Source organism: Manacus vitellinus, unplaced genomic scaffold, assembly GCF_001715985.3.
Source record: "Manacus vitellinus isolate BGI_N305 unplaced genomic scaffold, ASM171598v3 scaffold_78_pilon, whole genome shotgun sequence".
Lineage (NCBI taxonomy): Eukaryota > Metazoa > Chordata > Aves > Passeriformes > Pipridae > Manacus > Manacus vitellinus.
The window spans coordinates 1,586,000-1,593,752 of NW_021940807.1; the positions used below are offsets into that span (position 1 = coordinate 1,586,000).

The window sequence follows — 7,753 nt, forward strand, 5'->3', positions numbered from 1 at the left end:
TTCCAAATATTTAAAACTGTTTCTGCCCTTTCCCATTCCAACCCCCTCCTCCCTCCACGGCCCTTCTCCCACCGCCCGGCTGCTCAAATCCCTTTTTGTTCTTTGTGCCCCGAGCCTCTGAGGCAGAACTCGTTTGCAACACGATCAGAGGGAGGAAATTTTGTCCCTGAGAGAAGCTGGTGCTGCTTCTCTGGGCCACTTTGGGTTTTTTCGGTGGCAAACCACCAGGTCTGGAAAGCTTCAGGCTTCAAACATGCACTGAAGAGGGGGAGGTAGAGTTCATCAGGCAGTGCTGGCATTTAATTTGGACACCTCCACTGAAATGAGTCATTCTGGGCTCCCTTTGTAGTCAGCAGAGTTCTAGGCAAAAATATGGGTGGTGTTGGGTGCAATTCATCCCATTCCAAAGTAAAAAATTAGGCAACTTTATGGATATTCCCCAATCATAATGTGCTCGAGCATAATTTCCATTGGCTACAAAAGCTCCAAGGACCTGCACTTTACTGCTTGAAATGAAAATAGACTTGAAATGAGCATAGAATAGACTTGAAATGAGCATAGAATAGACTTGAAATGAGCATAGAATTTCTACTGGCATCAAGTTTTCCAACTGGCACTTTATCTCCTTGGGCTTCTCTTCTCTCATGCCAAAAATAAAGGTGGGTGAATGAGCATTCCTATTGGAACAACAGCTCCGTGTTCTGCTGTTCCAGGGCTTATTCAAGGTCCACAGGGTGTTAGACAAGTCCCTGACCATAAAGTCGACATTGGAAAGGCTCTGTTTCATTGTCTGAGCTCTTGACTCAGTTCATAACTTCTCCAAAGGGGCAAAGTCTGTGTCTTATTGTGCATTTTTCCAGGTCGCTCCAGGAGCTGAACCTTGGCCGTGGTCACGTAGCACCAGACATGAATCCCAATAAATAACTGATCAGGGCTGTGATGATAGTGAGGGTAAAGAATTATTGATCAATGCCTTATCAGAAGAGTTCTAAATGGGAACTTTAACCCAGAGCCTGCAGAAATCAGTGGAAACATCGTGGAGTTTCTCGTGGCATTTGGACCAAGTTTCCAAAGACCTTGTTTGACCAGAGCTAAGAGTAGATTTTTATAGGCACTGAAAGTAAGGCTGGTTTAGGCTTAAGAAGAGATATCTAATGTTCAAATATAAAAGAAAGGAGACAATTATGTGACTAACAGGCATGAAAATCAGACAAAGAGGCAGAAAGAGGAAGATCTTGATGAAGATTCATCAAACGATTATGTGGCTAATAGGCACGAAAATCAGACAAAGAGGCAGAAAGAGGAAGATCTTGATGAAGATTCATCCATAGATGAATTTTTTTTGTATTCAACAGAAAGACCCTCTTTGAGCAAACCATGGATGCTGGGACATCAATCAAATTTGGAAAAGGATGAGTGTTAAGAAGCTGGATGAGAGCTGGGGACATAATAAGGGCTTGTAGAAAGAATTAGTTCTAGGGGCGGCGATGCAAAGTCAGATTTGAGGTTTCTTATGGGAAAAGTGGATCATCTTCACATTTTTGCTTGATGAATTCCTTGTGATGTATCCAACCAGATGGGCCACTTGAAGGCAAAAATGTCAAGATATATAGAAAGTCACTGGTAGGTGTGAGAGAAGGAAAGGAAAAGAAAGTTATTTCTATAAAATATTGATAAACAGAAAGGCTCGGATTTACCAACTTGAGCTTTATTTGAGTAAGGAATTAGGTTTGGGAGGAAATGGTATTGGGGAAGGCATAGGAAAAGGGAACAAATTTCAGAATTCCACTCCAGAAACAGGATTGGTGTAGGAAATGCAGATACTCAGAGGTGTAGGAGAAGGATGAGGAGCCACAAGTTCCAGAAAGGGAAATTGCATCTGGATAGAAGGAAAAATATTCTCAAATCTCAGGTGGGCAGGGGGACAATGTGACTTTGGGTACAGCCCTTTTTTGAGCAAGGAGTGGGTGTTCCAAAATACACACATGTGTGTGCAGAGAGTTAGAAAAGTGGACGGGAAAAGCACAGTGAGATTGAGCACCAAAGCTGGGAATAAATTAAAAATTTCGCTGATAAAAGAGCTTTTTGATCCGAATTTTACTTGTATTTCAGCCATGACTGAATGGAGAAATAAACTGGCATCTCTCCCCAGGATGAATTATGTGATTGGTACGTTTTTGAACCACAATATATAGGTTTGGACAATATATTCGAACACACATGCCAGGCATTTTTTTTTTTCCTCCTGTGTAACGTATAGAAAAAAAAAAATAAAATAAAAATCAAGCCAATGATTTTAATGTGATGCAATTTGAAAAGTTGAGCTTTTGGGGGTTTCTATGGTCACAGACCGGTGTTTATAAGTTTGGTCTTCCCCCAGCAGCTAAAGGGGGAGCCTGGTGACCAATAGGAAAGCAAGACCTCATTCTCCACATTCCATTAGCTCCATAATTCCACATTAAATGATGGGTTTAGTGCCATATGGTGAAGTCTGATATGAAGAAGAACAGGGGAAAAATTAATATGTACACACACATACACATATATACACACATATACATGAAATACATATATATATATTTATACATATATATTTTGCACAATTAACCTGCCCGGTTTCCTTTAGGAAATGACAGATTTTGATGAAGTGAAGCGAAAATTTTGAAACCTTTGCACTGATTCCTCCTGCTGTTAAGCTTTGCTTCAGTCTGGATTTGGGGTTGGGATTTCTTTTTTTTTTTTCATTTTAACTTGAACTCCACGGAGAGCCTCCCTGCAATTCTAATTTTCTGGAGTCAGCCTGGAAACCACAGAGCAAAATTCTTTCCAGGCACTCTGACTTTCGACACGTAACCTAAATAACAATGCTGCTTTTACCTAATGGTCTAAACATCTTAAGCATTAAATGAGGGATGAATTTGCCATGAGGTCAAGAGTTAAAAACTCTTGAATAAAAGAGTATTGAGAGGGTGCATGTGAAAGACAGGGGGGGAATATGATTTCCATGCATCCATTTTCTTTTTTCAGATTACAGTTCCACCGGCAAAAGTGCTCTGGATTTATGTTATTGGTGTTCCAAGTTCATCCCAAACCACAAAGTAGAAAGGTCCTGGTGTTCATCTGCTCAGCCTTCACCTGGTTCTGAACACCAAAAGCCAAATCGAGCTTCCTTAGGCAGAAGAAGTCTGCTAAAATTTGTCTTTTTAGTGTCATTATTGAAGCAATTTCAGGAGCTCCAACCAAGATCCTTTCACACATCAAAAAAAAGCCTCATAAAAGACAGAATTTTGCTACAGAGAGAGAAAAAAAGAATGAGAAAAATTAGAGTTTTTAATTATAAGAAGGGGGGGGAAGTGCAATAAAGGTGAAATAAAATATCTCTAAAACAATGCAGATCTGTGAATTCTGGTTCAGTGAGAATTTGAACATTGACTTCCCAGCAGGGGTCGAATTAAAAGGTGGTGCCACCAGCCCTGGTCCATTAGAATTTATGAAATAAATCAATTATCACTCCCAGGGGTGAGTTTTGCTATTCCCATGAGTTCAGCTCACACTGAGACTTTCTAGGAAAGGAAAGCATATCTTACATGCACTGTCTAAAATTAAAAGCTTGTCTAAAATTAACACTGGTGGGGTGTTTTGGGGGAAATTTCAGTCCTGCTCTAAGTTTAAGGTTCTAATCCAGATGTGAAGGGAGAAACTCAGCTCTGGACAACCTTTATCCCACCTCCCAGAGCTGACTTTGGGCACAGATGAGCTTCTCCACATCAACCCTGACCCCACACAAGGTCCCAACACACCCTGAGTGTAAATCTCTAATGATGGGGTGTGTTACAATTGTCCAAAGGGAATTTAAGGGGTTGGAGATCCTGGCTGGAATCCACCCCAGTGTGAAGAATTTCAGGTTGATCTTATTAGGTCTTGGACATGAAGGTGGGGTCAGGCTGAGCCAGGAGTTGGCTGGAAGGTGGAGCTTTTCCCCGATGGATCCAGCCACGACCGCAGTGGGAAGTGGTTGGTGGGAATTCGGGAGGTGCTGCTGCTTTTTCCAGTGCCTGTGTCTGTGCTCCTTTAGTTTCCTCCTCATGAGGAAAACGACCTGGACACATCAGTGCTGAGGTGTCACAGCTGGGAAGTCACTCAGTGTGGGACTACCCTGAAGCCCAGGCAGTTGGTGGGGAAGAGGAATGAAGGATCATGGGGTTCAAGCAGGCCAAGGGCCGGGTCCTGCCCTTGGGCCACAACAACCCCCGGCAGCTCCAGGCTGGGCCAGAGGGGCTGGAGAGCAGCCAGGCAGGAAGGGAGCTGGGAGTGGGGATGGACAGGGAGCTGAACAGGAGCCAGAGTGTGCCCAGGGGGACAAGAGGGCCAATGGATCCTGGCCTGGCTCAGGAACAGGGTGGCCAACAGGGCCAGGGAAGTGATTCTGCCCCTGGACTCAGCGCTGGGGAGGCCACCCCTGGAGTGCTGTGTCCAGTTCTGGGCCCTCAGCTCAGGAAGGACATGGAGGGGCTGGAGCAGGGCCAGGGAAGAGCAACAAGGCTGGGGAAGGGACTGGAGCACAAGTGCTGTGAGGAGAGGCTGAGGGAGCTGGGGGGGCTCAGCCTGGAGAAGAGGAGGCTCAGGGGAGACCTCCTCACTCTCTGCAACTCCCTGCCAGGAGGGGGGAGCCAGGGGGGGTTGGTCTCTTTTCCCAGGCAACCATCAGCAAGACAAGAGGGCTGGGTCTGCAGCTGTGCCAGGGGAGGGTTAGGTTGGATATTAGGAAGAATTTCTTTGCAGAGAGGGTGCTCAGCCATTGGAATGGGCTGCCCAGGGAAGTGGGGGATTCTCCATCCCTGGAGGTGTTTAAGGACAGACTGGATGTGGCATCAGTGCCATGGGCTGGGAACCACGGCGGGGTTGGATCAAGGGTTGGACTGGATGATCTCGGAGGTCCCTTCCAACCCAGCTGATTCTATGATTCTATGACATTTCCAGAGAAGGTCAAAGGACCACAATCGACACTCTCAGCATTTTTTTTTTTCCCCAGCAGTGCTTTGACAATTCCTCTGCCTTCTCCTGCAGGGCCTCAGGTGATCCAAAGGAATATTTCAATATTCAGGTGATCAAAAGGAATAATTCAATACTCGGTTTTGGAGCTAATAAAGGATTTGTCTCAGAGAAGCACATTCTCAATTCCTAATTCCCACAGGTGAGGTGAAGTTGTTTCCTTCGTGTTTTCCTCGGTAAAGATTCCGATGGTGAATTGTCACTGAGGTCTGACCAACTCTAGGCAGCTGTTTAATAAAGGAATGAGCACTTCAGGAATTCCACTGGCACTGGGAATTTCATACCGAGGCCATTTCAAGAATGGAAGTGAGGAGGAAGGAGAAAATATTATTTTAGGGAGCAAAAAGGTTGAAGCTGCTTCTCTTTTACAGGGGAGGCAAATCAATGCTTGCTGTTTTCCAGCATACTCTGATATAAATGTTTCTGCTTCAAAACACAAAGGCTTTCCTGTGAGCCAAGAAAATGAAGTTTTGTCTCATGTGTTTCACATAAAATAACGAAACGAAAAATTAATCCCACTTGGGCACCTCCTACAATATTCTGAATTCGTTATTGCTAAATCTTTAATTTCTTTGAGAATACAAAGCCTTTTGGGAGGAAACAAGCTGGAAAAGCATTTTCAAGCAATCCTAGAAGGAAATGATGGGGAAAGCTCAGTGAAAAACTATGGGATCTGCATGGATGGGACTTGGATGGAGAGGACACCTTGAGAACGAGACAAGAACATGGAATTACTTCATTTTAAAACCAAAAATCAACACTTTTGGACAGTTTTTTTGTGTGCAATACCTTGGTACACAAAGTTCTCTTGTCCTTTCCTAGGAATCATTGTCTTGGTGCAGGAATTTTCTGTTTGAAGATGGAAATATTGGAGAAGCAAGAGGAACCTGGTAAAATTGTCTGCTGGAGGGCACAGGGATGGGAAGAGGGAATGGAAAAAAATCCTGGAAGTGTGCAAAGTAAATTAAGCTACAGGGGGGAACTTTAATTAATCACATGGTTTTAAATAGCAGATGCAGCCAAACATATTCCAGACCTTTTCTGTAGGAAAAGAGGGATCAGCAGGGTATCAACAGGATGTCAACACCAAACCCAACTCATGTTAAGAACATTTCCTGAATGTCACAGAACTTTCTTCACTCTGAACTGGTCATGGAAACTTCCTGGAAAACCACTGGAAAGAACCACATCTCCAAAGGATGTTTCTTTTTAGTGACATTAGATATCTACTGGAAATTTAGAATATCAATCTTCTGGACACATTTTGTCTCTCCATGGAATATCCAGGCAGGATTTTGACCATCCTTTGATGGACCAGGTTTCCAAAAAAAAAAATAATGAAATAGAAGAATTAGCATTGCAGGTTTCTGGGTAAAGTTGCTAAAATACTTTATTTGCAAGCTCAGTAACACAACAAGAAGTTCAAGGAGTTCTGCTCACTTGCCTTTCCCCAAAAGCCAAATTTTTTTCCCTAGAAACACAAAATGAATTTTTTTTTTGTCGATTTGATTGACTCTACCAGCAAATCTCTGGCCAAAAATAGTCATAATCAAGTTTAAAAAAGTTTCAGTCTCTGTTTACTAAAAAAAAAACAACTTGTTTTAAACTAAATCATCTCTGACAGTCACATTTGGGCACGAAACACAAAAAAATTAAATTTATACTGACTACAGGAAGAGGAAAGTGATAAAGGGAAAATAGTCAGGGGAAAATAATCAGGAAAAAGTAGCCATTGTATAGGAAAAAGCCATGAAGAATGTCCCAAGACATCAAGAATGGCCAAAATTGAGCCCTGAGAGCTCAAGTGGCAGCTATTTTACAAGTTGCAGAAGTCCCTGGTTGAGCATCTCCAGGTTGTGCTGATCCTGGAGGGTCAGGAAAGAGTCTCAGATGGGGACTTTCAGGTGTTGCATCCAGGAGTCTGGAAAAACAGGTTCACAGGTGAAGGAGTGGAGGAGGGAAGGTGACAATCTTTCTTTGAGCCCCGTCCTTCTTATTGATTTAAGACACTGAAGGAGCAGAAGGAAAAGTTTGGAGGCCAAGAGGGCTGGGATGGTTCTGTGGGAGATTCAGGGGGTCAGAGGAGAGAATTCCATGTCACTTACCAGGAGGAGTGGAAGGAGGCCCAGGTCACTTCAGGGAAAAGTCTGGGAGCTGTGTTGTGGGAGACAGGAAAGAGGGATGGCAAAGGTGGTGTTGAGTCACTTGGGCAGAGTGGAAACTGCAACAGCACCGTGGAAAATCTAATCTGGGCCATCTGAGAAGGCAATTTTTCATCTTCAGCTTCCCCTTTGCATTGTCACCACTGGACTAGGACACAGCCCCATAAATAACCACGCAGGGCTGCAGCACCCTCGAGGTTTGGGGATCCCTGACTGGCCAGAACGGTGTCAGTTTAACCCGAATGGCACCAAAGAGCCAGCTGGGGAACACGACCTTTGAATGGGACCTGGCAGAGCCAGGAGCACTATCAGCGTTCCTGGAAATCAGCTCTAATTAAATTGCAGCTCTAATCTAAAAAACCACCATTTTATGGCTCCAGGGTCGGAACATCCCGATGGCTCTGCGGGAAAACGCGTTGGAGCTCTCACGTAGCCCAGACACGTCTGCTCCAGCTGATTTATTCTGGGATTTTAGGGGTGAATTCCATCTCTAAAGAGCCTCTGAAGAAATTGGGTTGGCATTAAACTGGGTGTTCACC

The 7,753-nt window shown here is 44.0% G+C and overlaps 1 long non-coding RNA gene across 1 annotated transcript; it reads right to left on the minus strand.

The window, feature by feature from the left end:
- Positions 1 to 260: 260 nt before the first annotated feature.
- On the minus strand, positions 261 to 7,307 carry LOC108643976. Its single transcript, XR_001923077.2, has 3 exons — positions 7,158 to 7,307; positions 5,842 to 5,901; positions 261 to 360 (listed from the first exon to the last, which is right to left on the minus strand). It is a non-coding gene; the product is annotated as an uncharacterized LOC108643976 (long non-coding RNA).
- Between the last annotated feature and the right edge of the window lie 446 nt (positions 7,308 to 7,753).